Source organism: Phalangium opilio, unplaced genomic scaffold, assembly GCF_054372755.1.
Source record: "Phalangium opilio isolate 3A_F unplaced genomic scaffold, DU_Popi_V2 ptg000070l_1, whole genome shotgun sequence".
Taxonomy (NCBI): Eukaryota; Metazoa; Arthropoda; class Arachnida; order Opiliones; family Phalangiidae; genus Phalangium; species Phalangium opilio.
In genome coordinates, this window is record NW_028324182.1 from 9593997 (window position 1) to 9620068 (window position 26072).

The 26072-nt window shown below is 37.5% G+C and overlaps 2 protein-coding genes and 1 long non-coding RNA gene across 8 annotated transcripts in view; 2 read left to right on the forward strand and 1 right to left on the reverse strand.

The window, feature by feature from the left end:
* LOC149661441 (uncharacterized) overlaps positions 1 to 26072 on the forward strand; it is a 237789-nt gene that overhangs the window by 173967 nt on the left and 37750 nt on the right. The gene's annotated exons all lie outside the window — the stretch shown is intronic.
* The window catches only part of LOC149661445 (cell adhesion molecule 4-like), a 99589-nt gene that overhangs the window by 31723 nt on the left and 41794 nt on the right, over positions 1 to 26072 (reverse strand). The window lies entirely within an intron of this gene.
* On the forward strand, positions 16128 to 18472 carry LOC149661446 (uncharacterized). Its single transcript, XR_016368911.1, has 2 exons — positions 16128 to 18106; positions 18184 to 18472. It is a non-coding gene; the product is annotated as an uncharacterized LOC149661446 (long non-coding RNA).

Here is a 26072-nt window from a genome sequence, read left to right on the forward strand (position 1 = left end):
TATGGCCTCTCGTTTTTTTATACCAGTACATATGTACCAGTCTTTCTTATAGAATAGTCTACTCTACTCCCGGAGCCCTTTAGGCTTTATTATTTTGAAAGCCCAGGATTTGGTCTTGCCCTTCTCTCGAGTTGGGCCTGTAGCGTATCTCCTAGCTGACCCTGGCGCTTTAGGTTGTATGTACTCCGTTTTTTCCTCTGTTCTATCGTTTTCTATCTGTAGTTTTTGGACTTCTCTCTCAAAGTCTCTCTCTTTCTTAAAAAATAAGAGAAAACAAGATACACAAATGTGAATTAAACCGCAGAAGTAAAAAAAACATATGCGAAATTTTCACATAATCTCATCCCTAAATGAGTGTCCATCTGTAAAGTTACAAACTGCGATAATTGTCAATGTTAAACTCTTTCATGGCCACCTGGAATATCATGTAAGTGAAATTGTAATATCAGGCAAAATATTATACACAGCCCCTTTCGTATGGGAGTAGAGACGGTAATTTAAAAGAATATTGGTAATGTTTCTGCAACATATTTTCTTAAAACAATAAGGCGAAAAATCCTCAAAGATTTATTCGGATTTAAAAAGTAATACGGTAGATTTTTATACTTTTCTAGGCATAGAGAGGGGTAAGAGTTGGATAGTTATTTCGGAGAGGATTTCTTAAGTGCGTTTGTAAGGATTCATCGGGGAAATGTAACGGTAATAGCGTCCAAAGTGGCCTGCGAGTTCCCTTTACTTATACTTCATCCTCGAAAAGGTTCCCTCGCCTCTTTCTCGTCGCTCTCTCTCTCTGTCCCTCTTTGGTCGGATAACAGTGCCATATATTTATGGTTCATTGCGGCTGGCCGCATTTTATTCTCTGCGCTGAGTAAGGGTTTATCCATGTATAAATTGCATTGGAACCCTTTTGATTACATGACGGACCAGATGTTATTCGAGTGTTTTTATTTGACTTCTTCTTTGCCCCAATTTTGACAAACTTCTTCAGACTTGAATTCTCAAACTATGGGGCTATACTCGTCCCTCGAGAGGGAGAGGTGACTACTGTCTACGAAACTATCCTAGCAGACAAAAGAGAGTGTATACTCCGAGCGATATAACCGGGGTTTCGAAACTTTGCATAATATTCATTTACGCAGACTGTTTGCCTCCGCGGTGGGAGCTCTCCGTTGTTTTAAGATGTTTATCATAATATTAGTTAGTTCGTTAGTTAGTAAAACAAACTTGAATAATTTTACTTGGATTGTATAAATTATGATCTTGTTGTTGTGAAATTTTGCTAAGCCTTTGATGAAATTAACTTTGTTCTTGCCGCGACATATATTTTAATTTCGATGAAGGTACCTCAGGTAGACCGAAAGTTTTAATTTGTTTTAATAATACAACGCACAATTCTTGCTAGCAGACTTTAAAGAAATTAAGTGTTAAAAATTTTATTTAGATTAAATGCACTCTAGGCATAATATACAAATTAATTTTCTTGAGTTAACATATCTTCGATTTGTGTCGATGGAATTAAAGCTTTCGCTCCCGGGGTTAAGGGCTGACGCTAAAAGTATTGGGTATTGACCTCGGGATCACAGAGGTCAATAAACTATCGAAACGCGTTATTTTTATTGCTTGAATCTGCTCTTCAAAGTTAACTCTGTTTTTATCAAATGAAGTGTTGAGGGACAGCTTTGGTCTCCGCGGGAAACACTGAGCTTTTTGTTAAGTTGGTCCCGGGGACAACAAAAATCAAAACACATGACTTTCAATAAAACTGCTAATATTACATTGTGTTTTTATGAAATAAACGATGAAATTGAATCCTATATTTTTATTCTCACTCGAACAAGGGCTGGTTTTCTCTTTCAATATAAGTACAACTGCGACGATTTCACGCTACATTTGATACAACTGACGATATCACACCCTCAATATCTTTTTTTAAAGCTTTGTATTTGTTTAAGCCTTAGCGATGCCCGTATAACAGAAGAGGGATGTATTTTCGACTTCTAGATTTTTTTATCGTTACCCCATCATGGCTTCCTTGGAAAAAAATATTCCCTCTTATGTCATGGGAGTTTAAACCCGGGGAAAAACAGTACGTACATTTTATCGAATCTTTGCTAACGCATTAGCGGAACATCACGTTGTCAGATGCAATTCTCCACGAATTTTTTTACATCATTTGCTTTTTCATAAACAGTCTTGGGATTTATGAATTGTTAGGTCTAAGAGAAGAAATATTTTTCCGGTTTGAAGGCGTTTTTTTTAGGCTTACAACTTTTAAAAAACTGTTAGTAAGTCTGGTAGGTCTCGTATCTATCTACTTAATTTATTTCAGTCTCATCAGAAACATATTATCCCGAAGTAAATAATTTTGATTATCTTAATACCAATTTTCACATGATTCTCGTATGGGAAAGTCCTTCCATGAAGCTATTTTAATTTAATTTTATAATTTAAAATATTTAACTTCTGGTTGATATATTTCTGCAACTATTCACGATTTTTCGATTTTAAATCTGTATGTTTTAAAAAATACTTAGTATATAGGGGTTGAACTCTCTCTAATTCCCATTGATCAAAGACCTGGATTTCTAAAGCTCGCGTCGAAGGCGCATTTACAAAGTACTAGCTAGCGTATTTTGGGGGAAAAAGAAAACTAAAAAAAAAAAAACAAAATTCGACCCGATCCGCTCGGGTATTTGGAATATACGAAGCTTGACGCGTTATCGTCTAATGGCAAACCGATATACCTTTCTCTTTTTCTCGCTTCTCACGACATTTCAGGAGGGGAAAAATCCGTATTTGGTTTGTTTTGTAGATATCGGAGGTGTATATTTCGATGCTGAACCTCGCTTTTATTTTTTTTTTTACTTTTTTCAAGGAATACACGTAGCTTTCCTCTCTTTATTTGAGAGAGAGAGCGTGAATAAAAGGCGAGATAGGGATTTATTCGGTTCAAGCACGAATCTGCTTAATTCATCCTAGAATATTTATGATTGCATAAATTCTTTATTTATGATGGTAAGTTAGTTTGACGTAGCACGGACGTGCGTGATTGAGGTTCTTCGATAATAATTACAAGGCTATCGAAATCAGCATTCATGGAATGATACGATGAATTCAAATACTCTCTTTTTCCATATAGGGTCGAATGGGGGTTTTAGGAGATGGTACCCGTATGTTTGTTCGGATAGAACTGGCTTATTCTCCTCCGCGAGTCAGCGGGTTCGCAGCCTTTGCTAGCAACACGAAGTTGCCCCCCCCCTTGTGGGAAATGTAAAGAAAATAAGCCTTTTCTCTCCCCCTCCCTTAACTCATCGGGCTTTGGCTCTGATGGTAATATTATATCCGCGCAAACTGAGCTTTAATAGAAAAGATTATTTCCTCAGGGATGCAACTTCAATAAATGCGATGCCAAACGAACCAACTCCGGGCCATAACTTTAGCGTAGGGTCGTGACTATAAGATTGTCTTCTAGTTTCTTTTTTGAACTTTTATCATAGCTTTTTCACGCACTCTCTTTCGTTCTTTATGCTTGGAACTTTGAACTTCAAACAGAAAATTCTCTTTCGTTTTACGCGTGTATTCCGATTCATCGCGCGCTAGAGTTCGTCAACATTTGCGCGTAAACAAGCGCGATATGAAAGGGTTTAATATTTACTAAACTATATTCTTATTTGCTCAACAATTTACAAAGAACGATGAAAGTTCCTCGAAGTAGAATATTCAATCTTGAAGATCGTAGGATATACTGTAATGTAATGAAGAATATTCCATTAATTATTTAGTGTCTTTAATTAAATATGTTAATGTATATTCGTGTTTGTAACCCCCGTTTTTTTTTCTTAAATTGATGTGGTAGTATCAAAGAGAATATAAATCTATATTGGGATGAACAATATTTTTTATTCATTGAATCTGAATATGACTAAAATGTATCACAATATAGGCATGTCAGTAACCGTTAATTTATTTTTAAATAATATTAAATGTTGGAAAATATCAGTAAATATTTGATGATATTTGAATAAAATAATAATAGGCAACTTATCAACACAACTGCTTTTCCTACCAACTCATTGTATGAGCATTTCAACATCTCCAGACTAATGCCATCCCCTTAAGCACCCTACCAGGCTGAACCTCTCCTTCGAATCCCGCTCAGAATAAAGTCGAAGTAAATTCACCCACTCTCCCGCCTGGGGTTAGACCAGTTACGTTTGATAACACGTTGCGATAAAAAACACTCGACTTTAAATTAGGGATATGTTACGTGTTGTGTCTATAAAGAAGTCCAGATTGAACGGAACGAAACGTATCGTTCAACGGTTCAAGCTTATATAAAAAACTGTAGGCTTAAAGTTAGTTGGCTGCAGGGGGAGAAACATAGGAGTTTTGCGCTATAGGGCAGATTGATGAAGCTGATATATCGAGTTTGGATTACTATCATGGGGTAGCCTATTACGACGAACACGAAACTGTTTCTCTAAACTTTCGACCTCCCTTCTTATTTCTTACTGGCACCAATATATTATCTTCCCCTTCTTCTAACTTGTACTATGCGTTTTCACGATAGAAGCTTTCAACACGCGGACGGGTTCCTCCTGAATATTGGAATACAAAAAAGAAAATAACCCTAAAGTTCTCAAAGACGTTACGGTTTTTTCTCTCTTAGATTACGAAGGTATTCTTAATCGAACTAGTACGTGAGAAGTTAATGTAATCAATACTTTTTCTCACACTTGAATACCGAGACTGCAAGGTCCATTTGTGTAATTATAACTTCGTAGGTAATTTTCTTCAAAATACAGGGGTGACGACAGAAGCAAACGTAGCTATGGTGGGGTCCTTCGATTTCGGGCGAGTATCAAGTTGAATATGTTTCAGCTTCCTAGAAAGTGTAGTAAGCCTTAGTCTCGTCTCTCTCTCTCTCTCTCTCTCTCTTTCGGAATTTCTCTGGATCTTTTCTTCCTCTTTTCCACGCGAACTTTATTTTTCCGTTAAAAGGGAAGAGAGAGAGAAAAGGGGGGACCACCTCACCCGACGGAACACGTACACGAGTGAACGTCGGCCGCCATCTGATCGAATATCGTTCTGCAAAAACACGAAAAAACTTTCAAAAACTCGCGGAAATCAAAGGCCACGCACGTGCCATATACGATTCTGCCTGGGATAAAGAAGGCTCCGGCAAAATACTGCGCGCACGAGGAAGACTAGAGCCACCCTTCCTTCCTCTTTTAAAGCTAGCTATACGAATTCTGGGTAACCAAGGGCTTCAACACTCCAAATGAAATTTTTTCCATTACTTCTTTAATTTATTTTAAGACTCGATGATTATAAGAGAATATTTTTGTGTGATTTAACCTACGAAATACATCTTAAATTTTAAAACGCTTCTGATCAATATGAGTTTTTTGTCGTTGAAAACCGAGTCGCAGAAGGTTTTTTTCAAACACAATGCAGCCTTTTCAAAATTATTTAGTTTTTAAGAAATGCGATGAAGTGCCGATCCCCTCGTGAGGTTATGTAACCTAAAGCACTCCAAAATACCCGCCACCTACGCTCTCCGAAATACGTACGGTACGGTTCCTAACGGTGAATTTCTGAAAAATAGCGTTACTATAGAAAAATACAACCTAAATCTAGTATGTATAGGGAAAATTTTGAGACGGCGTTGTAGAGTAGACAGCGGCTTCGTGTAGATTTTTTTGATACGTTTGTAGTCGATTTGTTGGTCCGTGTAAGCTTATTTGCCTATACGTTTCTCTAATACAGGCCCCGTAGTTTCTCTTCTATATTTTCTTTTTTGGACCTATCCAGGGCGTCTCTTGTTATTTGCTCTTGGAGTTCGATTTTCTTGTATATTTTTTATTTCATCAAATCGATATAGGCTGCCAGTGCTTATAGCCCCGAGCGCCAGGGATGAAAACGAGGTTATATTTACAGTTAATATCAGATTGAAATGGTAGCACGTACCAAGCTAGATCCTTAAGCTCTCCTTCTCGGGGAGCGTATCTTTATACTCGCTGATATTTCTAGGTGATTTTCTTTTTTTTTTTGACTATATATATGCTCCTAAAGTAAACACAGATGCTCCGTGTTTAAAATAAATTAAGAAAGCGGATTTGTTTGCTTAGGAAAATTGTATTTTCGCTGCTACAAGCGCTGATACCTCTTCGTCTTCTTTTTCTTCTATTGGAGACTCGAATCTGAAAGACGATTTAATGGTTATTTAACTCTCTTTTTCTATAGCGCGATAAATTGCGATTTTGATCTTGTGTAGGATATTTCCCTTGGTGAAATCGAATTTTATATCGCTTTTCCGGCAACTGATAGATTGGTTCAGGAATTAGAAAAAATAAATAATATAAATAATTGGATTTTGAATAGTTTTCATTTTATATATTATTCGGCTCTGAAAGAACCACGCGTTTCGTGTACTTATTCGTATTTAGAATCCAAAGATTAGGTAGCTTGTTTGTCATAAATTTGCATTCTAGGGTTTTCTTACTTATTTCCTTCGTAGATTAAAGTCTGGTTAAATGCAGTTAATTATTATATTATTGAATTTATTGAAGTATATTTTTATAACATTTTTATGTAGAAATGTCCTTAAAAAATTTTCCGGATGATAAGCAACCATTTTCTTGTAGTGTCATTTCGTTGTGGGCCAAAAAAAAGGTTACCAACCACCAAAAAAAAAAAACAAAGCTAAGAAGCGGTCGGTTTTCTAGATAAAGCCCTTATACTGCCTAGTTCCGAGCTTAGGTCGTGCGGCAATAGCTTTGTCATTAGCGGCTAGCGAGCGTGAGTCTAAATGGGACTAGCTATTCCCTCCCATGTAAGTCCCTAGCATAGAAGTCAACGTCCGTCTTCCCAAGGAAATATCCATTTGCGAAGTTACACGACAGATACCGCGGTCTGTGTAACCCTTTCCTACCACCAGTCTAGCTGTAGACAAGGAAGCGGCCTCGTAAATCCGGTAATCTCATTTACTCCGTATGATTGGGATTAAGAACGGGTGGCGTTTAATGCCGACCAATTCCGCTACATCAACAAGGTCTAGCTTTAATCGACTTGAGCTGCTAACGAATGTAGACTAACTCGAAGTTTTCAATATTGTACTTGCTGTCCTAAATCAAAACAATTGATATGGTCCACTTAGATGTAAGTACTGGTTAGAGCGGACTGAGCGGGGAGAAAATACAAATAATGCACGTACGCGTGCTTGATTGAGAAAATTTAAGAAAAAGGCATTTGTAGTTGAAAATTCCATTTATATTTTTTTAATGAAGAATGACGTGTGATAATTTCTGGTTTAATTTTGGGACCACTCGTAAAGCGACTCTTCCTTTTTCTGCTACCCACATATTCCTGCCTCATCTCCCTACCTTCTCGACTTCTTATGCCATGAATTTATTCAATTCCACCTGAAGCTTTTCTCTCGCCCTTTCTTTTCCTGTGCGGTTGTTATTACATCCTGAACAATACCCATCTTAGGTTCGCATAAGCTCAACCCTTACATACTAACCCGTATGATAAGGAGAACATAATGCTTGGAAGATAACCACCTTTTAATTTTAGTCCCAATATCATTCAGTACTCATGGTATAACTAAATAAATTCATTCTTTGTGTATAGCTTGATGATTTTTTCCGCTTAAGGGTTATGCTTTACTTTTGTTTCCCATCATGATCGCTTCGTCACGAGTTGAGGCGCGAAGGGTTTGATGATATTTCCTGGTTTAAAAAAAGAAGCTTTAGACCAACGAGTGTTCGAGGAATCTTATTAAAAAGGGCAGTTAGGGCTTTTGAATTTTAAATAGCTCTGGGGTGTTGCTAAACCGGGAAAAAGGGGTTTGTTGCTAGGATATCCTTCCAATAAGCGGAAGAAGAACTTTTAAGCTTGAGATGTGATGCGGGTTGATGGCGTATGTGGTATCGAAAGTTTAATAACTGAAGTAAAATTAGTTTTCTTATTAGCTATTCATTGGATTTTCTGTTTGAATTTCCCGTTTCTACTAACAGGAAAGCTCTCATCCAGGGGAAATACTCCTAATGTATTTTGAACGAGCGCCTGTAGAAATGTTTAACCCGCAATGCTTCTGTGTTCTTGAGGAAGCTAGAAAGTAGGCTGATATATATTTACAGATATTTAATTTTGTGAAAGATTTAGTATATAGTTACAAGACGATCATAAGTCAATAATATATATAAGTATGGCACTAGCTATGGCAAAGCTTCATATGTTATAGAAGTTATATCCTCAAACTTATGTATATCTGGCATTAGATAAACGCGCTAAGAGCATCCTTCTCTTCTGTTCGCTTGATTACATCTTAACACCGACGACGATCAAAACGAGAATCCTCCCCTTGTCTCCTTCCGCCCCCATCTTTTCTACTTTATTTCCTTTTTTAGCCACATTGCATAGACGATGGGGCTATTAGTATGAGCCCAGCTGTAGTAAACACCCATGGAATTGAAACCGGTTTAGCACTTTGGCTGTTTGTGATTTCATTTAAAATTTTTGATTGTTTTTGAATTTCGTCCCTAACTCACTCAATTATTATTATTATAATTAACCGTTTCTTTGTTGAAATGCTTTGAAGGGGATACTGTTTTATGAAAATAAACCAATTGTAGTACGGTTCGTTTTGAACACCATAAAATGCCTATTAAGAGCCGGAATATGTGGCTTTCATATGGGTCTTGACCACCTTATTTTTCTTTCTTTTTTCTTTTTACGATCTCGCAGTTATTGCTAACGGTGCCGTTACTCTTAATTCATCGGCGGCAGGCCGCTACTTAAACTAGGGATAACTGTGTCTATGTATAAGTCTTTTCCCTCTTCACGAGATGAGTGGGTATTCTAACCCTTTCTCTCTCTCTCTCTCGCTCGAGAACGTAGCGCTTTAAAATTCGACCCCGTGTTTTAGCGGGAGCCTTCTTTCCTGACGAGTAGCGCCAGTGTATGCTCGTGCGTTTTGTTAAGTAAATAGGGGCCAACTCGTTAAGAGAGCTAGAGTTAGGCGTTGCGAGATTCTAGATTCATTTTGGCACCCTCGTACCTAAAGGGAACAAGTACCACTATACTACGTCTAGATGGGGAGTGAAAATTTAGCTAAAACTAGATTGGTCTTTTGTAAGGGGGAAAGGGTGTTCTCCGAACGAATTCGTATAACGTTCTCGGGTTAAATGGCTCGGACAAAAGTGAAATATACATAGAGGACTATTGCTTTTATATCCACCCTCGGCTTTAATCACCAACTCAGACTAGATACATAGACCCAACCAACCAACGTCGAAAGGAAGTTCACTAACTGACGTGACAGGGCGTCATTGACGTTCTACCATGATCTTAGAAGTCCATGTATCTATAATCTAGACTTGATAGCTTAGACCCATTCTTTATAATTCCCTGAAATTGTAAAATATTTAAGAATACAACTTCTATATTGTTTATCAATTCAGCCGACAGAAATAAACTACTAATCCAATGTAAAGCAAAGTAGTCCATCGTACTTCAAATTAAAGGACTTCTTTCTAGACTTATGAAATAAATACGTTAAAGAAGAAAGCGGTGGCTTTAACTTGGCCAGGGTTACTGGTGGGTAGATATAATTCGATTTAGTTCTAGAGAAACCCGAGAGTATTTAATGTCTAGAATCCATAAAGTCTCTACACTCCTCTTTCTCTCTCTCTCTATCAACTCATTCGCTCTTACTCCGTACGTGTTTAACTTAGGCAGCAGTTTGAACGTTTACTTTTAGAACTCGGGGGATTCGTTGCGTATCGTGGTCTATATTACAACCACGCTAAGTCTACAGGACCCCCCGAACCCAGTTATATTACAATCTTAAATACGATATTTCTATTCTATTGGAAATTTTTCAATTAGAAATATGGTTGGGTATCCTTTTGTAATAACAAATTACGTTGATTTTCGCTGGGGTTAGCTGCGTGAGATTTTCTTTCTGACGCCCAAAACTTTGAAACGGAATTAGCCTAAGCAAACAAATAGAGAGGGAGAAGGAACCGTATAGTTGTTTCGCGACAGCCTTAGGGGGGCTTGCCGACTCGGAATGTATAATAACCCATTTTACGTGCGAATAAGCTTAACGAGAGAAAACAATTTTATTTTATACTTTTCTCTCTAAGCCGCCTTTTGGAACTGAGAATTCTTAAGCCTTGGAATGGTAAAATTTGCTTTGGGGAAAATGAGAGAAACAGAGAGATTGGAATTAACGAACGGATTGAAATAAAATGTAACGCTTTAGGACGAAGCGGCTAGACCAATTCTCGGCCTTATTCGACTAAATTCTCTTTTGGGGGCAACGGGCAATCTTTAAGATTGCCTGGTACGGCAATTAGCTACGGCACTATAACGCGAAAGGTCCCTGAACGTAAATAAACTCATTCGAAACTAATTTTCGATTCGACACCTATACGTTTGTTCCGACTAAACTTAAGTGGATTGGTGTAACTAAAACATAAAGGGAAGGTGAATACGTCTAGTTTTCGTATGCTTTTATAACGTATCCAATTAAAGGTAACCTTTCAATCCATTTTTCCTTGAGCGAGAGTTTTAAGTACCGTTTTCACCTGTCCCTTGGTTGAGATTTTGCTAGAAAATGCACGGGGGATTATAAAATCTTTTTGCTTTGGTAATTAAATTACAGCCAAGATCTTGAACGTGTATTGCGCCAAAATGACCATAAATAAGTCGCTTTAAAGAGCAGAGAGCAAAAAGATCCTAACGAGTGTTGAGGGTCACCCCTTCCTTTCAACGAACGGAATTATTTCGAGCAATTACATCTCGTTTTTATTATTCTACCTCATTCAAAAGGTTTCCCTCATTCAACTTTGGAGTAAATAACCGGAGGCGTTTTAATTAGCACCGATGCTACTTTTATTTTAGATGAGGAGGAAGTGATACGGGAAATGGGAAGAAATATCCGTATTTTTTAACTGCACGCAAACGGGCTTCTTTAGTTGTTGCGGGCGTTGTCGCTTCGTTTAATTAGAATTGTAAAAATAAGACTCGACTGAGGTCGTTTTACTCGTTTATCGCGTTTACCTTTTGACAAATACTCGACATCCAACATAAAACAATACGTGACTTTGTCCTGCCCTATTCACCACTCGTTTTTTTTTTTGGAAACATTTTTGTAACAAGAATATGAACTACGTCATGCGTATGATTCACGCATTTCGTTTTATAACCAATTACTGAAATTGCCTCGTTCGGTTTAGAAACAAGAGAAGGTATTTTTTAAAAACAAAGAGTATTGAAGTGTTATTATAAAGTGTAAAAATTGGGATGAGTGTTAGTGGATAAAGCGTAAAATCAAGGAGAGTTAGGTATAGAGTGGAAATAAAGCAAGGATGCTATGAATAACGTGGTAATGTGTAATACTTGTATATCATGCATAGAACTAATATCGGTCATGTGACGGAACTGTTTTTAATTGAAGTTATATGTGTTTCAATTTGTGCCAGTTTGTCGTTAACTTCTATTAAGCATGATAAAATCAATCTGAAATTTAGGCTCGAATCCCAGGTTTATAATTAGTTTCATTTTAATTATTTTCACACCATATCTAAAGGTCACGACGTTTGGTGGTAAACCCCCAAAATAGTTAGATTTTTAGTTCAGTGTTTTCTGAGAAAATTATTTGACTCGCCTTTAAGGCGATCTTGCTAATTATCAGCCCAAACTTTAATAATGCGCGAGGAGAGAAACTCATTACCCGCTGGGATACCCGAAAAATTACAGGGGATTTATAATAGCCGAAGGGAATATTAGGTAACTTTATCGTCAGCGGTTGTTTTGATCTTACCATTTTCTTCAGCAAACAAAAGACGAATGGAGCGAACGTCACCGCGAGTCAGTTAAGTATCAGGTTAGATATTGCTCATTAACTCGGCGTTTTTGCCAAAAATTTAAATATGAATGGTTTGAGAATGAGCCGTATATGCCAGAGGAACATTCTCCCAAAGTAATCAAATATCTCAATCGCTTTGAGACGGAGAGGAGTGGAAAAGGAGTCGTAATACAATTTCCTTAGACTCTTTCAGGGTTAATCTACTTCCGCGTGGGCTTGTAATAGTTTACCCGAGCATATTTACATTCTACATTCAGCTTTGATAATAATTAGATAAGGATTGGAAGCGAGGCTTAGGTGGGCTTGGTTCTTAATCTCCCGTGATTAAATTATTTCCTTTTTATCGACTAGAGGTAATTTTGCTTGTTAGTCAAATAGAGCCGGGAAGAGTATAAAGTTGCTGGTTTCCTCGGTAAAAATACACGGTCAGGAAAAGGTAAATAGGAGCGGGTGGGTATCTAACTATAGTTTCCCGCGTGCCAAACAGAGCAGGGTTCTAAATAGTTCGGAAAATGACTGTATGAGGCGGAGGGTTACGAATACGTATACAGACGTCGGCGATCTCTCGACGAAGCCTTATTAAATTGAATTAATTAAAGGGATTATAAAGGAGACGTAAACTTAATTGTGAGATTGGACCGAGCTTCGCTTAAATTCTCTCTACTGTACCGCCGCCCGTTGACGGAGCGCGGTGGATGAAGAGAGGTAGATTTGAAGACTGGGAGAGAGAAAGACCAACGGTGAAAAGGTTATATATTAGACTAGAGAAATTCATACGCGGGAAGGATGAGAATTTGTCCTTTTTGGTGATGGTGAAGTGTATACTGTAGAACCGCACCGGGGAGTGTCAAGTCAAAATATAGCAGCCACGACTTTTCCCTTTTCAGTCGTATTTTAGGGTTTCTAACCTCTAATAATCTATTTCGGTCCCTCTCTACTATTCTAAAGTAAATTATCTAGAAACTAATGCTTCTTCGACCGATGTACATCTTTTAGTTTGAGTTGAAAGAATTTTCCAATTGCCTGCCATTTTCAGTAATATATTTAATACCCCTTAAATGAAGAAGGTTTGCGATAAAAACCAATTTAATTATATATACAAGTTTCATTACTATTTATGTTTCTTTTTTCTTAGTCTAAACTATCTCTAAAGACTAGATAAAAGTTTAATCGCGGAAAATTTTAAAATCAGTCTCAATATTTCAATTCATCTTAGACACAACGGGCTTTTCTACTAACTAACTTTGGAATTCATCTACTTCTGAATGTCGACTTCACCCCTTTTCCGTATGCATTTTCTAGCAATTCTCTCTAAATCTTTGCTCCTTCAGAACGGATTTGACTGCGTTTCTCTCAATATAAACTATATAGTCCATACAGAGGGTGTCTATTATACTGTAGGTATTCTGGCAATTGAATCTGCCACGCGCTATCCACACACACACATACAGGGACAGCCTCGCAGCGCGTGAGAGAAACGTTCTCCGACAAATTGTATAGTTGGTGGAGGAATAATTGATATTCTCTTCTCAAGATTAGCGACTAACTATTCCTATTCGACTGCCTTTGTATAATGACGGCAAGTTTTCCCCGGTTCCCTTTCAACCCCTTTTTGATTTATTAGATTTCGATACGGCTAAACGGAAACGGAGAATTTTGACGCTATGAGAGAGAATGCCAAATATACGCCGGACCACTAATAGGATACCACGCAGTCCAATAGACCTTTTCCATTATTATTTCACCTTTTCAATGAACCCTAAATCAAAGAGCGTGTCATATATTTTATCGCTAGCTGATTGTCGTCTGCTATTATGGCCTTTTATCTCTGCACTGCTATATGAGCTTTTCAAGGTCTTGAAAGTCTATAACAGATCAAAACTTCAAAGGTACTAATTCTATGAAATAGTATCTTCGAAGTTTCAATATGAAAACGTGGATTATTGTAGAAAAATACTTCCCTTTGGTCTCCCGAATAAGTCCTAGATGTTTTATAAGTTATTGCCACCAAACCAAAGCGAAACGAATGGAAGACATCCACAGGGACAATATGTATACAGAAACCATTCGGAAGTCTGCGAACCGCCGTTTAATAGGTGGTGTTGGTCAAGGTATAAATTCCGCCAATCCTAAGGCGGACAACGTTGTTTCGTCGTCCTTTCTTGCTTACTATCCTGGAAATAGCTCGTATATAGTTACGATGATGGGGATACGCGCCTGTACACCCGGTTATTAATGAATAGTAGCTGGCCGACTGGGGACACAGTCCTCGCCAGTTGGAATCGTTACCGCTACCAAAAGATGAATAGAAGCAAAGGCTTCCCGCAGACAACCATGGCACAGTACGTCCGCCTTACACTTTATTAATAGTTGGTACTGCCCGTGATCTAGCTTTAGATAGCTGGTTCTTCGCTTGTTAGGCGCGTAGTCGGCTTAGTAGAGTTTCTACTAAATTTTCGGACTGATCTTCTTCCATGGGATATCAGTATAGGCTCGGTAGGGATGCTCGCTAAGGATAGCCGTAATAGTCTGAAACGATAAAACTCCCTACCGTTTTCCATGATCCCCGTTGGATGCATCCCTATACTTGTACCGTATCCACCCCGTCGCTATTTCGCCTCCCATCATCCGGAAAGATCGACCAACTAATAATTGTACGCGTTTTTCGTTTAGTCCCCTTCTTCCCGTTCCATTTATACCGCCGTCATAAGTAAATTAATTCTTCACTAAGTTAAGGGTTAGTCTCCCCACGCTTAAGTTGAATTAAGCCATCGTTACTTAATCAGGAAAAATTACAAGGGTGCATGCTAAAAGACTGTACTGAGGCCGAAAATAAACTCGCGTTTTACACGTTAATGATTCAATTATCATGCTGTGCTGGTCTTGGTTTTGAGTGCTTCTTCAGAGCTTCTATTGCCAACAGATTTATGTTTCCTCTTAAACCGGGCATGATGCTCTGCTATCGATATTCATAACATATTGCTTACCTCTGACGTTCAATTCGAAAATTAACCGGCGACGAGCCGGTGATCTTTACTTAGAAACTCGTGTTATGAACGTATGATATCGTATATGCATTGGAAACCCCCCGGATTTTCTCTTTCCGCCTCGCAACCTCCCGACTCCTTCCTTTACTGATCAGAACTATACGTTGGCGTCAAATAATCCGCGAAGAAACTAATTAGGAGGAAAAAGATTGACCTTCCATCCCTTCGTAAAACCGACCAATCGAATTGAGTAATATCATCCGGAGAATGCCTCGCAGTAAGTCTTAATTGAATGAGAGATACCCTTTCAAACCCTTTGAAAATTCAGGATGATCAAAGAATTTTATCCAAGAAACAATCCCATGGAGATAGATGGATCTGGTAGAATTTCAAAAGTACACGATAAAGGCTTTGACTTTTAATATACCGTGGGAAAACCGGGAATAATGCTAGTGTATTTGAGATAGAAGATTAAAGAGAGAATGAAACAATATTTTTTCCAAAAGGTTTGTTAATTAAATATGGTTAATTAGATCATTTCTTTTGATGATAACTATTAGTTATTTCGGTATGAGGAAATGCTCTTGCGACGCTATGATCCATCCATTCTCAGTGTAAGTCCTTTTAAGACCTATTAATTGACTTTGTAAAAGTAGCTACCAAAACACTAATTGAGTATAATTGTAACAGACTTCCCTTTGAAAATTAGGTCGGGAAGGTTCTCGACTAAAAATATTAATTCAATAAATAAATATTGAGCATAATCGAATTTTGTACATTTCAACCTCTCTTTAATCAATCGCACTGAATATATATACCCGAAACTTTGAGGAGCACCCTAATAATAAGTAATACTCTTTGAAGAATCGTCTTTTTCTTCTTTTAACAACAACTTCTTTTCGATTAGTGTTACAATAAGTCGAAACAGAATTCTAATTCCGCGACTAGCACGCGGTTTACGTTACGTTTCCTGGACTATTACGGCTTCTTTATCGTCCCCTTCCTAAGACTCTGTCTCTCTCTCTCTTCCTTCTCTCAATTCCGTATTCTTCCCGCGCTCTTCGGATTATTTTCTCCTTCTTATTCTTCTCTTTCTTCTTTTCTTCTCGGTGTAAAAAAAATAAAGAAAGAGGAGATAGATGTAGGTGCTGTTTCGTCTAAGAAGGAAAAAGGAAATATTTTCCGCGTTTCTTCCCCGTTCGAAGGACCCCGGCGGGCGAAATCATTAAGGTTCTTTTTGCCTGCGAGGAATTTTTTTCCCTACTTCTTCATCTTCTTCAGACGTCTCCCTATTGTCCGCGCGGTTGCTCAAAAAAAAAGAGGGGACCCTAGCTGGCGTTAAAAAAGAACGTAACGCCCGAAAGGACTCGAAACGTTGACTGATGGCGATTATGTTTCTTTAGTATAAGTCCAACTTCTATATTTTTTTAGTTTTTTCAGAAATCGCGTTAAAAACTCAAGCACGCGGAGCTGATAGAATATAGGAGGTAAGGAAGAGAGATGGGAGGTTGCGGAGAGGAAGGGTGTGAAACAAGTAGGCCAAGATAAATCTTAACCCCCCCTTTCTACCGAAAACCTATTGGTACATCTCTTTCGGACGTGCAAATTAGGGTTAAATTGAACTCTTGACCCTGAAACAAGTTTAATATAATTTATTTAAGAAGCCGGTAGCATCGTCAGTATCATTTAAGCCTATCAGATTTTTCTCTGTATATATACATACACGATAATAAAATACAATTAGGCCTATTGTTGTTATAAAATCAACAAGAAATTCTAGAGGGCCGGTAGGCCCTTCTAGATAAGAACCCACACCCTCCCGTAATGTTAAAGAAATAATTCACAGATTTTAGGCTTAGCGTCCCATAGAAAAAGCATGGGATTTTTGGTGGTCCACTCCATCGAATAACTCAGAAACTACTGCGAAGTTAAGGTTCGGAACACTTTTGAATTATCAAGCAAGTATTAAATGTTGAACGTCTGAAGTTTGATTAAGAACAATTAAGTCTAAGTATTTTATTTTAAATAATTTATAAATCATGGTAAAACCGTTAAATATATTACACTGTTTGCATAGCATTTTATTCAGCCTCCATCGGGTTTGTGGCGCATAGGATAACGCGTCTGCCTATGAAGCAGAAGATTGCAGGTTCGAGTCCTGGCAAGCTCGTTGTTTATTTTTACAGATCTTTTATTCAACTTAAATGAAATAATCCTATAAATACAATGTTTAGATAATTTTTTGTTACAAAGTACGGGCTTGTGGCGTAATGGATAACGCGTTTGCATTCGAGGCAAAACATTGCAGGTTCGAGTCTCGGAAAGCTCGTTGTCCATTTTTGATGAAGAATCTTAGTATATACAAGGGAAAATTCTTAAGTAACAAATTTTCAATGAAATGTGCGCGTGCTGGCGCGTGGTTTAGACATAACTTTTTTTTTAAATCTATACAGAAAGGTCAACTAAACTTAATTGAGTCACTAACCGCCATTTCATATGAAATAAGTTACCACCCGCCTATCTATGGTGAATTAATTTACCACCCGCCTACCAATTGTGAATTAATTTATCACTCCCCTGCCAAATGATTTAAAATTTTAATCTTTCCCATAAAATAATGAGAGGCACTTGGAGTGAGCCAATATGCTCATGAACATCTTACTGGAACATCGAATTAGTGACGTTTGACAATCATATAATTATTTTTATAATATATTAATACAAATTAAGGCTGAAGGAACAGATATTATATAAAAAAGACTTGGTTTGCCCAAGCCTTAAAAACAAAACGATAAGAGTTTTTCCAGTTGTCTGAAGCGCAGATATTATTTTTTTCTATTGAATTTTAAAGACAATCCGTATTTTACTACTCTTTAGAATTTAATTCAATCACCTGATTTTACTGCTAATGGATTAGTTTCCTATAAATTAATTGAAATAAAAAATTACTTATCTCAGATTTTTCAACAACAACTCCATTTTCCTGAAACATTTTATCATGCATTTATTATGTTGAGGGATATTGTGTAAATTTAATCAAATTAACACTTTCTTTTTTAATTTCGGAGAATTTTCATTTCAAAAAGTTTTAAACACATCAAGTTTTCATGATGTTATCAACTAAACAGCAACTCAACCAACACTTCTAAAATCTTCCCCACAAGTACTGATATACACAGTTCAATAATTGTGACTGTGCCTAAAGAAGAAACGAACCCCTTCATCAAATATAAGAAAGGTGATAACAGCCCCCTTTGTATTCGAAAAGACCGCATATAATACATTATTAATGAGAGTATTATTTGAAAATAAAAGTACGTTCTCCCTTGAAAAGAAAAAAATTCACGATAAAATGTTTCACGAAAATGGAATCGTTCTTGAAAAATCTGAGATAAGTAATTTTTTATTTCAATTAATTTATAGGAAACTAATCCATTAGCAGTAAAATCAGGTGATTGAATTAAATTCTAAAGAGTAGTAAAATACGGATTGTCTTTAAAATTCAATAGAAAAAAATAATATCTGCGCTTCAGACAACTGGAAAAACTCTTATCGTTTTGTTTTTAAGGCTTGGGCAAACCAAGTCTTTTTTATATAATATGTTTTGGTCTAAGAACTCAACAGACCATTCATTTACAACAAAAATCAATGTAACTCATCTGATGCGTCTTTCAGGGAAGTATCCCTTAAAATCCAGGGTATCTTAGGGTTTAAAAACGAGTTAGGGGCAAGAGAAGAGACTAAAGCAAACAGCCGACGATTTTAGGTTCTCAAATCACGCATCTAAGACCCAGTACCGAGTAAAAAGAGAGAGGGTTATATGGGCTCACGCCTACACCAAATTTTCGCTCTTTTGTCGAAACTTGGCAAAGAGACTGGGCATAAAAAGATGTAGAGCTAGAGGAGGGGACCTTTCCTTTTTTACTTTCGTTAGTTTCGCGATACTCAGACGTAGAAACTGAGGATATACGATGGCGCCAAAGCCGGCGCCTCGTCGAGCGAAAGGAAAGGAAAATCTAGGAATACACTTTGAAAAAAATAAATAGAAAGATCTAACAGCAGTTCGCTATTCTAGCTAGGCTGCGACTCTCACGGTGCGCGGTCTCATCAAAACAGACTAGAGCAGCTGCCATGGGTTTCTTTAAGGGGCGAGAAGGGCCCGTATAAAAGCGAGACAATGGCTTCGGAAGACGACATTTTGGTAGAAAATGGCCATGTCCGAGAAAGAGAACCCTCAAACTCATTTCTCCGTACCTCCTACGCTTCCCTGCCTCTTCCACTCTCGTCTAAACGTGGCTGGCTATAGTTCCCACTTTCCCACTTTTAAAACGACCCCTAAAACGTTCATAACCATGAATTTGATTCAGTTTAATCATGAATATCGTCAGTGTCATGCATGAATAACATAGATTCGTGGGTCATCTGCATCAAAGAATGAAGAACAGTTTGGAGAAAAGTCGACGTATTCCTGGAGAGTATAAGTTGAAACATCGACTCGTAACTCATCCCCACCAATTTTCTGCTCTACAAATAAAATGCAGTATGGAAACTGAAATATACCGTAGATTTTGTGGCTTCGCTGCCGATCAAGTTCTTTAAGCTACACCTGTTAATATTCCTTCGAAAATTTAAGAAAATTCTTGTTAGAACTTCAAAATTGCAAGTTCTTTAAAAGTCTTTAGCTCGTCTTTCAAGCCGCACGACTCAGCGTCGTTTTTAAAAAGTGTTTTTTTTTCAAGCTCAAACAATTTTAAGTTGTGGTATCAGTGGTTATGGGTTGCTGGCTCTTCAAGAACCACCTCAATAATAATTTCCTGAACAATAGCGAAGAGGAAAGTTTATGGAAAACGAGTCTCCGGAGACGTGATTAAAATAAAAAGTTCGCATTTCTCCTCGGAGATCCTTAAGTCTCTTTTGTTTACCTGCGTTACTATAACCTGAATCGTTAGTTTTAAAAAGTTTTGCAGTCTTTTAAAGTACGCTTTTTTTAGTTCAAGCCTGGAAGAAAGGTTTTGACTCCCAATGGACCAATGATAGGGTTGAAAGATTTGGTTTCATTTTAATTTGAAACACAAACCTAAAACCAAATGCTTCGAAACGTCGATACACATTTCAATATTGAAGCATCTTTTTTTCACGTTTGATCGAACAATAAATGAAAATAATTTCATATTATTACGTAATTGAAATGAGTTTAAAAAGTATGTTTGTTCGTAAACTGTAAATTCTCAGGTATCCTTACAAAAGAAGGAAAATTCTTTTCTGAATCACACGTCCATTCTAATTCTATTCCATGGATGAGGAGAAGTTAGGGGAAATCTTTTTATTTAGTTATAGGAATGTAAAGCCAATGTTTAAATTATCGCCCCACCTCTTTTCCATCTAGCCGTTTCTTAATGATTGCGGGCGGTGGAAGCTTAGGAAGGAAGCTCCAAACTATAATCTCTTCTCCCAAATGTAAATAAAAGCTACATAGGGTTTGGCTAGGTTTGCGCTTGAAAAGACGGCGACGTTCCGCGCGTCAATGAGGTTGGGTCTTTTCCTCTTAATGTTTGACTATCCCGCATTCTCGACAGTACAATTCTAAGAGACTCTTTGGATTCTAGTAGAAGGAAAGGAAGGAAAAGCTTGGCGCCTAGCAGCGAATGAACGAACGTCTTTTATATTTATTTCTCCTGGCGATTTCCAATTGTTGTTTGGGAATTAAACTCTACAGTCTTTAAAAGGGAATATGGTCGTTTATAGGAGAGCGTAGCGTGTATAATAATTGCATGAATGTGTTTCATTTTAACACGAAACTGTGTAATCGTGGGCATGGGCGCTCTAACTGAAATATTAGAGTACTTGAATAAGATTGTCTATTTTCATCTTTTCTATATTGCGTTAAACAAATTTTAAATTAGCTCCTTCGGCTTAATTCGACCACCTGAACCATGAAATGGTTGTGGCAAGGTATCATCTCATTATTCTATGATGATATGAACGATTTCATTAGATTTCTATATGGTATGGTGTCTTTTATTCTATATCTTCCGTATCTTTCCTTCTATATAGCGAATTGTCCAGGATTGTAATTACTATATAGGGGTCCCGTTCTGACGTTGGAGTGTCTCTCGTTTTGGGGCGGAGTACGCGGGGTTTGCGCTCCGACAAAGAGGGTGGATGGAACCTTTTATTTCCCAAGGTACAATGGCGATCGAAACCCTGGCGGGTGATATAATTAGAATGTTTCTCGTTTAAACGCGCCTAAGAGTACCATACCATACCACACCACCAGACCTATTACTTGGACTTGCGCCTCCTTTTGTCGCAAAGTTTCACCGGGGCACGGGACATAACTGAGAAGGTTTGAAATGACTCGTCCGTCGTCTTGGGGACTGGTGGACTTTTGAAGCGTGTTTCCGTCACGCTTGGCGACGATATCCCTTCCCCCTCCCCTCTTTCTCATTCGCGATTCGGCTAGCCTAATTAGGAAATTTTTATTCCCTTCCCTCCGACCGACATCTTGCTGACTTCCTAGTTTTCTCCCTCGGCTCAGACCGACGAGAAATTAAACGATTTTACTCTTTTTCCTAAATTAACCTAAGATCTTAGAGCACCTAACGTTTAGTAATAACCAACCACGTCGAGCCAAAAATTCCTCGCGTGCAGATCTACAGTAATTGAAGTAAGGAAGAAAAAATCTCTCGTGAAAATCACTTTCCGGAATTGTCTCTCTTATCGAGATCTGCTGGAAAAATATCCTACGCCAACAAACTCCTCTCACGAAACTCGCCAGAAGTGACTAATGATTTGACTTCGTACTTCGTTTATTGGACTTCTACTACCGTTTCGTTAATTTTTTTGTTTGCCCATATTGATTTTTAATTACTTTCAGCGCACCTTTTATGGAAAAGGCGTCGGGCGTTTGACGGGTGGAACAAAGAGAGAAACGTCTTCTTTAGAGTGTGAGAGAGGTGTCTGTCTATAGGTGGGTGTGTGTGTGCGTGGCCGAAGGAAGTCGTCCCATCAACGGGAAAGCGTTAGCTTGGTTATACTTACAAAAACGGTGGTGCCAGCCAGATTCGCTTCCGGAAGGAAGGAAGGAACCAGAGCATCCCCTTCACAATCGCCTTTTCTTCTCCGGTTCCTTATTCTCTTCCTTTATTATTACAAAGAATCCTCAGTTGAGCTTAATCCGAAAGACCGGGTAGGGCGCGACTTTTAATAATGCTATAGGGTCTACCGTGTGTCCATTTTCTTCAACGTTCCTTGTATTTCCCGCCAATCATCACCACGTCCCTTAGGTCCGGAAATAGATTTACCCGAAATATTATGGAAAATGACCTCCCCAATCCTCTATCTTTTTTCTTTGCAAAATTGTTATTGATATTTTAAAACTAATAGAAGAAAACAAATGGAATATTTGACCGTTTGCAATGAAAACTAAACAGGTATATATCTTCGGTTTTACCTACTTCTTCATGGGACTGGTAATAACTTTTCACGCTTGCACGCCTTTGCATTTTTTCATCGTTATTCTGTGGAAAAAAACCGCGTCTTGCACATAATGCCTAAAATCGTATCGCCGTGAAGGTGTCGAGGAAGTGAATTTGGTTCGCAGTTTTGGCCTACTTCCATCGTATAAATTTATTCAAAGGGTCGTTTCGAACGGGTGAAAACGAAGTATAAAACTCTTACGAAGCTGGCTTCGATATTTATTCGTCCCTGATGATTTAATAAGCCGTCCGTCCTTCCGTCCCTCGTCGTTGTTATTCTTGCAGGAACGTAAACGCCGCGGGGGCTGATAAAAAACAAAAGCCCCTAAAAAACAAAGGCGTTGTATTTGACGTTATCGTTTAATCGGTGAACGTGCTTGAATTCTGGAACGTCGAATTTTCGTTCGTTTTCTCGTGGCTTTTAGTTTTTAACTCGTGGAATATTTTTCAAAACGTCTTTACGACAAATTTTAAAAACTAATTAATTATAAAATGGTTTGTTTTTCTGTTTTAGGAATGAATTTCCTCCCCAGTGGTTTAGACGGGCAAAACTTTTAAAAACTTATTTTAAATTTAAGTTTAAGTACAGTGTTATGCAATAAGTGAGGAATGTATGCTTTGATGATAAATGACGTACGTTTTAGGAGAAATTTGCATCATATTACCAGTCATACTTCTAGGTACTACGTTACTTATGTTTCTTGAAATTAAAACTAGCTTTTACTTTTCGATGGCAAGAAGTCTAACTTCGGGTATTGCTTAATTTAATATGCCCGATAAATTTTAAATTAGTTCCTTGAGAAAATTCCCCAAAGATCAAGTAGAGGGGAATATCACTAAACGCGAAAGTCATATTTACAAAATAATACTGTATTGAATTTACACTATCTTTTCTGAATTATACGTTCGACATATCCATATTTCTGGAGTGGTGGTTATCCCCTCGTGTCGGGATTTCGTATCGATGGTTCCTTGAGCTTGAATTCTTGGAAAAGATCCGCGGTAAGGAATTTTAGGTTCCTTAGGAGAAAACGGGGGATGGTTTAAGATGGGGAAGGGTTCTATCTTTCACCCTCTTGTCTTTGGGAATCGATTCGCTAGCGCTGGCGAAGTTCATTTGGGGTCTCCCCGGGCTTCGAAACACGTGTAGACCTCTTGCTTCTCGAGCAATCTCCTCCATGGTTGCAGCTGCGAAGGAGTAGGAGATGAAGGGCAAAAGCTGACGTTGCTGGCAATCCGGGGGTCGCTAGCTCGTTTTTAAAATCTAATGATTTTAGAGTTTCCTCTTTAATGCCCTCTCGTTACGAAATCTAGAGGGAAGGAAACGGGATAGAGAGAGAGCGATGGAGAGAAAGGATGAAGCGAGATCAGAAAAGGTCGAATCGAAAGACGTTCCTTTATTGCTCTTTACCCTCACTCTCAATTCTACACTCCCCCTCCCCCCGCCTTTAAGCTATCCTATCTCTAGAAATAAAAAAAACCGGTAAAGGTCATTCATATATAATATGGTTCGGTAACAACTCTCTTCGGATTGGAAACAGAAGTTCAAGCCTCAAGGCACGACGTACCATAGCTTGAGCCTTGGTAAAGGTTACTCGTTGTTTTACATAATATCAAATAATAAATTAATTAGAATCATTAAAGATTAAATTAATTTGCTGGAGTACAACGTGTAAAAAGAAGCGCAACAAAGTTTTAATTACGTTCTTATCATATTCCTGCTGCGGATTTTTAGTTAAATTTGGAAAATTTTAATTCACTTAACTCTAGGAAGTACGTCGTAGTATACATCCACGAGAATATAAAAAGTAATTTTAGGATGAAAAAAAAATGTAAACCTGGAATGTTTCTCGTTACAAAAGCCAAAAGGGTATAGAAAATCTAAGCCTTCACTTCCAGATATTAAATTTTTGATTGTACCATTCTTATACACTCTTTTCCCCGTTTAAGCTAACCCGGAAAGTTTGGAGCTCGAGAACCTATGCTCCACTCGCTATTTTACCTTTTATTTTCACATTCCATGCGCTAGTTTTATCGCTACTACGGTTTAAGCGTAAACTTTAAGTATTTTTGCCATTGCGCAGACTCAGTATAAAAAGGTTTTTTTAATGCGCACTTTAAAATATAAGAAGAAAAACACCATTTTTTTCCGCCTAGTTTATTCGGAGCGCTAGTTGTAAAGCGGTAGATAGATAACAACCGAGAATTGATCACATTGTTTCTTAAATTGTTTTTAAATTTTTTATTGTCACAAATAATAGAACGTGTTCTCCTTTGAGGAATTTTATAACATTCGCTTTATATTCTTAAACAATTTAATTACATATTTATGGATGAATTTCATTAATTCATGGTTACTTCTAACGCTGTTATACCTTTCTCGCTTATTCAATATTACATCACGCACACTAAACTTCTAAAAAATGTTTTTTTTTTTTTTTTTTTTTGAACCTAGAAAAAATATCTTCCCCACCTTAGAAAATGTTTCTCTGGTAGGCCCTTGTCAAAAACGAGGGGCAAAATTTACAGCAATTACTCTAATGGCAAAAAATTGCTTAGGTAAAAAAGTTTTATGGGGTAAAAAATTATGAGCAGGACAAATTTTTCCGTGGTGTTAACCACTCATTATTAAACCGATAGGTGTTGTTAATTTTCCAGAAAATATTCCCAAATATGTGAAAATCCCGTTCAACAAAGACTAAATAGTAAAAAAGTAGTGTTGTTAAAGTAGTTTGAGTTAAATCATTTAACACACTAAGAAAGAGTGAGAAAACAACGTAAGATTTTAATGAAAATCTTTAAACCTTTAATTTTTCCCGCCAATAAATAAATAATTCGAAATTGCTTTAAATCTGAAAAATATGTCTGTCAGGGAAATGTTTCCAGATTTACAACCCTACAATTATAATCAGTTTCTTCAGAAGCGATTAGAGTTAGTTGTTATCCCCTAAAAATAAACAGGAGCAAAATTTAATTCCTGCGAGGATTACTCGATCTATACAGGCCTGAGCATTTTCTCATTCGGTAGGCGACAAAATTTATTTTTTCGAACAGGATCCCTTGGGATGAACCTTGGTGTAGAAAAGAGCGGCACGCTTCCAAAAATCATCCATCATAAAGTAATTAGAACCCGACAGAAGAATTAACGCTTTTCCCTTCCTCGATTCCCTAGTACCAAAACCATGCGCCTTACCTATTTTAGGGTTAACGCCGAGATTCCCGCCTTTTGTAATAAAGGCAGGGAAACAAAATTAATGTTTAAAACAAACGCGCGTAACCGCTTTCACTAAATCTGGTGTCTAATCGAAACAAAATATTGCGCAATTATTTTGAAACCAAAAATTGCCAAGGAAAGGATCTAGCCAAGGTATACAACCTTAATGATGTACAATGCCTTCATTTTTCGATAGAAATCGAACAAGGAAGGAGGAGATGGAGAGCTAGTTTTAAGTGGAAAGATGAGAAACAGCTTAAATTTGAAAACTTGAAACCGACGGAAAAGTTTATCTCTTCAATTTTAATCTTAACGTTATCGTATTTCAAGTTTTAATTCTCCTTTTATCGAAATGAAACTCGGCACGCGAGAAAATCAAGCTTCGATAAAGTTTATTACTAGGAAAAAAAAATTTTAACAACTCGAAAAAAAAAGAGAGTAAATTTTGTAGCTTTGTTATCGCGACGCAATTAATTTTAAACGTACATCGGATTAAAATTTTCTCTCCTTAC